Source organism: Cervus elaphus, chromosome 32, assembly GCF_910594005.1.
Source record: "Cervus elaphus chromosome 32, mCerEla1.1, whole genome shotgun sequence".
NCBI lineage: Eukaryota > Metazoa > Chordata > Mammalia > Artiodactyla > Cervidae > Cervus > Cervus elaphus.
In genome coordinates this window covers 43,126,399-43,133,139 of record NC_057846.1, presented here as the reverse complement: position 1 = coordinate 43,133,139, position 6,741 = coordinate 43,126,399, and the positions used below count along the sequence as shown (strand labels likewise).

Genomic DNA, 6,741 nt, shown 5'->3' with positions numbered 1-6,741 from the left:
CCCAGGCTCCCCTCCATGCAGCGGCGGGATGCGAAAGCCGCCCTCCCAGATGCCGCAGTCCTGGTGATCGTGGAACCGCGGTGCCATCTGATGGCCAAGACAGGGAACACGCTGGGGACACGGGAGGGACAGGTCTGGACGGTCCCGGCCGGGGCCCCAGCTCTGGTCGGCACTGTGACTCAGCAGGTCTGACCTCATGGTCTTGCAGTTCTCAACCTGCGGGTCACAGCGCTGGGGCTCCCGGGCTCCAGAAGATACCTGAGGGACCCACTCTGTGCTGGATTCAGTAGCATTGTTACAGTCAGGGAGTGTGTGTTGGGAGTCCAGGGGCAGGGCTGTGTGGGGGGAGGAACTGGACCCGGCAGGATCGTGGGGGAGGGGAGGTGACCCACCACTCTGAAAGAGCCAACTATGGCTCACGCCTCCTCCCTAGGCCGAAGGGTCTAGCTCTTTCTGACATTCTTCCTGGCCTCACACACTGTCCTGGGATGCCTTTGAAGGACACTCTGGGGGAACCCTCGGCTTCTGTGGCCCCATTTGCAGGTTAAGGTCCTGAGTAGGCTGGGGGCGCAGACGAGGTTGGCACAGATGGGGGTGAGGTGAGGATGGAGGGGAAGGAACCCCAGGCCAGCCAAGCTCCGGTCCCCGGAAGTCAGTGGTCCTGGGGATTCCGTACTGTGGGATGCGGCGGGGACCAATGGGGGTGGGGGAGGAGCTGGAGGACTTCCTTCCCTTTTCTGAAGCCCCCTCCTCTTCCCCCAGTCCCCATCCTCCTTTCTTCCTCTCTCTTTCAAATCTCCTTCTTTACTTCTTTCCTCTATTTCTATAAAACTTCTGTGTTGGGCAAGCTCTTGAATCGGGGGAAGCAAATCAAGCTTAAATTCCTTAAAAAGTTGCCAGACTTTGAACTTTTGGGGGCAGTGATTACTTTCTTTTGGGGAAAAAAAATTGCCAGGACAGGTCACCTGGAAGGGTATTTTGGGCCACCTTGGGCAGGATTTATACCCGGCAGGTTATCAACACCATTGATAGTGCTTCCTCCTTTCCTGGAAACGAGGGACGCAGGAGGAAAGGGAGAGAGAGAACATCTCCAATAGGACGGCTTTCAGGACTTGATACGCATGCCCTGCAGGTGAATTTCACGCACTGGACTTGACTTGACTTGCTTGACCGTGATGGACAGGCGGGGAAGAGGGGCAGAGGGGAGATGCTCTGAAGACGGATCTTTTTCCTATGGTCCACATGTGAGTCACGGGGATCCGTTCCAGGTTGCCTCCAAGGGGACCTTTTGATGTTGCGTGGTGCCTGGAGAAGGGAGCCCAAGCCGAGAGCAGATCAGTCTGAGGGTGGAGAGCAGGGTCCACGTTTGAGATGCTCCCTTTGAAGGACCCCAGCTTGGGGACTCTCCAGAGGACCCCTAAGGCCCCCATTGGAGGGTTAGCTTTCACTAACTGCTAGGTTGGAGAGCAGGAGCGCTTGCCCTCAGATGAAACTGTTCTCTGGCTCAACTCTCCTCCCTGACCCCATCCCCTCCAAACCTGGCAGGACTCAAAATCACAGCCAGTGAATTGGGACAGGGGAGTCATGAGCTGAGCAGGACAGCAGAAGGGGCTTCACCTTCCAGAGCCTGTTTGCCCACTGGCCAGAGGAAGCCCCTTCCTCAGGAGCCCCCGGCCCACCCTCTCCCTGGGTCCTGGTCATCCGTCAGTCGCTGGACCCTGCCCAGAACCACAGGAGGAGGCACATAACCCAGATGGATCTAAAAGACTTTTTTTTCTGCCAGGAACTGGCATTTTTGTGTAGATATCAGGACTAGAAGTCAGCTGGAGATGGCTCACTGTGGTGTCAGCAACACCATGAGAATCCTGTGCAGGGCTGTCTCTGGAAATTCTCCCACTACACCCTTGAGTCTGTCCCTCTGATCGCCCCTCTGATCAGATGCTTTTCCCTTCAGTCCAGCAAACTCTCCTGGTTCAGGTTGTTAACATAGACCTTTAAGGCTTACAACTGAATTCTGGGAAGTGGCTCCATCACAGTGAGATCTTCACCAGTTTCCTTTTTCTGTCCTTTCTGCACCGCTTGCATTCTTTGGATAGCAAAGAGAGCTGTGCAAAGGCTCCAGAGACAGGCAGGCAGCCCCCTTGACCAGGAGCACACATGGCAACCGGAGCTCCGGGGCTGGAAGAGGCCTGGGAGGCCGTCCTGTCCTCGCCCCATCGTACAGGAGAGGAGACTGAGGCCCCGCACTGCGGGCTTGCGTGTTTCCGAGCAGCACCCGTGGCTAATCCCGGACACTGCCCTGTGCACGGAGTGAAGGACCTCAGTCTGTGCCAGAAGGCGTACACGGCGTCAAGACCTTCCAAGGAGTTTACGGCCGATGAAGCCCTACCATGCTCCTTTCCTCATGGGGGCCCAGTGTGCAATGGCTGCAGACGGCAGCCTCCTTGGCAGTGCGTGTAGCCTGTGGCCTGCACGGCTGGCCCTGGGGGACCTGGAGACAGCCCTTCCCAGTGGACGTCCATGACTGGCATGCTGTCTGCAGTCCAGGCTCCTTTCAGCTGTGTGTGGTGCCTTTGAAAAGCCCCCGGGCAGAGGCCAGGGTCCACAGTGGCCAAGTTGTAATGTCCATCCACACAAGGAGGAAGAACAGGGACCATGTGATTAAGGCCCCCCACACGGCCAAGTTCAAGTTCCCTGGCCGCCAGAAGATCCACATCTCCAAGAAGTGGGGGTTTACAAGGTTGAATGAGGATGAATTTGAAAACAGGGTGGCAGAAAAAGCGGTTCATTCCAGATGGATGAGGGGTCACATACATCCCTAATGACGCCTCCCTGGACAAATGACCAGTCCTGGACTCATTAGAGCCTTGGTGCTATCCACTCCTTACTCGTGCCCACCCATGAATCCTACTTTCCTGTTGAAGAAAGAAAAAAAAAAAAAGACTTCCTAAGGCGAAAATAAGATTTTATATTTTCTTTCTGACCCACATCCACATGAAAATACTGAAGAGGCTCGTATTAGGACCAGGAAGAAAGAGATGTTTCCTTTCTGTTTATCTTTTTAAAATCCCCACTGAGCTACTGATGCAACAGGCAGAAAGCGCTGGACGAGGAAGCAAGGGACAAGCGGTCACTTTAATGCAAAGGGCTCAGAAAGCCCATCCACAAATTCTCCCTCCGGAAATCAAACCAATGTTGTAAAACGATTATCTTTCAATTAAAAATAAATAAATTAAAAAAAAATTCTCTCTCCAATCCCTATGCTTGAAAAGCTTGGGAAGGTAATTAGACCTAAGACCATGACTGTCCTCCAAACCCTGTCTGCCTCTGAAGCCCTTCTTCCTGGCTGGATACCACCCTTGTTTTTTCTGTGTGTTAAGAATCCATTTTTAGGGAGATTTTCATGGCCAGGTTGTTATTTTTTTTTTTTTTTAAGTCTTTACTGAATTTGTTACAGTATTACTTCTGTTTTATGTTTTGCTTTTTTTTTTTTTTTTAGCCAGGAGGCATGCGGGATCATGTGGAATCTTAGCTCCCTGGCCAGGGATCGAACTTGTGCACTGGAAGGCGAAGTCTTAACCACTGGACTACCACGGGGAGGTCCCCTTGTGGCCAGCTAATGGGGACTGTGTCTTTGGAGGCAGCGTGGCTGGGAGCAAGTTTAGACCATTTGCTTTTAAATGTGAGGAGAAAGGAAGATGAAGTATGTTTAAAACACGCAACTTACAACCAGCACAGCCTTGAACTGCACAGGGTGAGGGGGCAGAAGGACTCTTTCCATCCAAAGGGAGGGGCGTCCATCAGGGAAGAAACAGCCTCTGTTTTGAGAAGAGGCCCAGCTTCAAGTTTCAGACGCTGGCATGCCTTTCCTGTCTGTAATGTAAGTTTCAAGCTCTTGGTGTGTGCTTCTGCACTCCGAAATAAACGGAGCACCTGGGCTTCATCAGTCAGACGGTAACAGGATCAGGCTCCCAGGTCCCCCTCGTGTCCCCACCCCCAGGTAAGGGCAGAGCCGTGAGCCGGCTGGGAGCATCCAGACAATCCGGTTCCTTGTGGGCTGACTGCAAATAAACAGCCTGGAGCCGACGTGGGCCCAGGGGTCTCTTTGCGGCTCTCGGGGCCATTTCTCTAGAAGCTCGCGTGGCCTTGGAGGCCCCGGGGACTGAGCTGGGATCTGTAGGACCTCGCGCCCCAGAAAGCTGGCTCGAAGCGCCTGGTGGCCCGTGGAGTATGCTCCGTGATCCACATCTGACCTTCGATCTGAAAACATTCTGGCACTTCCTTTGGGTTGAAAATAGTGGCAGGAAGAATTTGTTTTCTCCCGAATGAAGACGTTTGCTTTTGGATGTCTGCTCCTTTGCACAAGGGCTGAAAGGAGGTCACAGGCTCTGCTCGTCATAGGACCGGCTGCTCGCGCAGCCAGGCTGGGCCCTGGGCGGCCACAGCACATAGAAGGCGGGGAGGTCAACGCTGCCAGGGATTCCCATGATGAACCTTGTAAATACTTGCGATAAGGCAGCTAAAACTAACTGTATAAGCACCTGGAAAGAGGCGCAGAGGCGGCCAGGAGCCAGTGGATTTGCTGGGACGTTCACATGGACTCGGCTGCTACCTGTTCTGGAATAGGCCTTATGGGGTCCGAAGGGTCCTGAGGTGTCTGGGTTGGTTTCCTGGGAGCAGGATGTCTCACCAGGGTGCTCTCTTCGTCTCCCTGCAGGAGAGATGCAGACACAGGAGGAGACAATGAGTGGACCCAGTGATGGGCCACAGGACCCTGGGGCGGCCGTGGCCATGGCTGGCCGAGGATCTGGCAGAATCGTCCCCAATGCCGCTCCCTCCTTCTGCTTTATGAATTGCTTTGGAGAAATCATTGGTTTTCTTTTAGTCTCAATTCCACAAAGCAAATCTATCATTTTTATTTTCTGTTTTAAACAAACAATTACAGTTATACAGTACAGTGATTCAGTTATACATATGTGTGTGTGTGTGTGTATATATATATATATATATGTATATATATACACATTCTTTTTTATATGCTTTTCTATTATGCTTTATTACAAGATATTGAATATAGTAGGCTTCCCTGATGGTTCAGTGGTAAAGAATCCGCCTGCCAATGCAGGAGACAGGGGTTCAATCCCTGGGTCAGGAAGATCCCTTGGAGAAGGAAATGGCAAACCACTCCAGTATTCTTGCCTGAAGAATTCCATGGACAGAGGAGCCTGGCAGGCTATAGTCCGCGGGGTCACAATGAGTTGGACATGACTGAGACTCATGACTGAGTCGGACTAAACACCAACAACAAAACTGGAATTAGGAGGAACTAAAGGAGCAGAAAAGGGAATAAAGACATAAAGGGACATGTACATAAAATTACAGCATAAGGAGGGGTGAGACTGGCTATCTCATATTCTGTAACAGACAAGGGTCACATTCCAAGAAATCTAAGGCTGGACTTCACAGGAGCTTGGAGGGAGGCCTTCAGGAATATATCTGCCTTCATTTTTCTAATGTTTCCTGATGGCAGGGACTTCTTCTATTACCCCAAATTGCTTTTGAAGCTGAGCTGAAAGGCATGATAATACAGCAACGGTGAAAAATGACCTCAGCAGGTGAGAACAATGAACTTGGTTAAACGTGGAGGCACTGGGTGTGTATGTATGTATAATGCTGACCCTAGGTCCAGAGACCAACTTCAAAGGCACAGTGGCATGTGACGACACAGATGCCTAGGGTTCCTGTGGGAACAGAATAACCCCTTGCATCAAACCCGTTGATGACTTCCCATGACCCCGGGGATCAGGTCCCAGGCCTCAATGTGCATTGAAGACCCTGTACCCTCACCTGTGACACTCACCCCCTCATTCTCTGTGGTTCAGACATACTGCCCTCCACTCGCTTTTAAATACAGATGATACCTCTCTCTCCTCGGGAACTGCCCCACACAGGTCTCCACTGAAGCCTCTCTTCACTGTTCACGCACAGTGTACTGAGCTTTTATTACCTGCCAGCCACTGTGATAAGTGCCTGAGTCACCAGGGTAAATCAACAAACAAAACCAAAAAGGTCCCCTGCCTGCCTTCACGGTGTAAGAGGCAATCAGACTTGAATCACGTGCTAAATGATGTGAGGGAGACGCATACAGTGCTAAAAGAATGTGATACGAGAAGAGATCTAGACAAAGAAGGGGTATACTTTAGGGCTTCCCTGGCGGTTCAGTAGCAAAGAATCTGCCTGCAAAGCAGGAGACATAGGAGATGTGGGTTTGATCTTTGGGTCTTTCCTCCGGGAGGAGGAAATGGCAACCTGCTCCAATATTCTTGCCTGAAAAATTCCATGGACAGAGGAGCCTGGCAGGCTACAGTCCAAAGGGTCACAGAGTTGGCTATAGCTGAGCGACTGAGCACACACACATACAGATACTTACAGGGAACAGTGTGTGCAAAGGCCCTGTGGTAGGGGGAACATGGCTTATTTCAGGAACTCCTGAAGGGCTTGCGTGGCTGGAGTGCAGACACCATGGGGTAGAATGGACGTGGTGTGGGGTGTCCCTGCTTTCTCGTTTTGGTGCCATGCATGCAGAGCTGTTCTAGAGGCTATTCACGCACGAGCTAGAAAGTTTAGCTAGAGTCAACACTTACTCAACAAGCATGAATCGGGCAGTTCTACTGTGCTGAGCAGTGTGCTGGAGATGCACAAGGCTGACGTGGTCTGTGGCCTCGTGAGGGGCCACAGAGA

General features: G+C 51.9%; 1 non-coding gene across 1 annotated transcript; it reads left to right on the top strand.

The window, feature by feature from the left end:
• Positions 1–2,368: 2,368 nt before the first annotated feature.
• On the top strand, positions 2,369–2,503 carry LOC122688160. The gene has a single exon (XR_006339377.1). It is a non-coding gene; the product is annotated as a small nucleolar RNA SNORA70 (small nucleolar RNA).
• Positions 2,504–6,741: the final 4,238 nt, after the last annotated feature.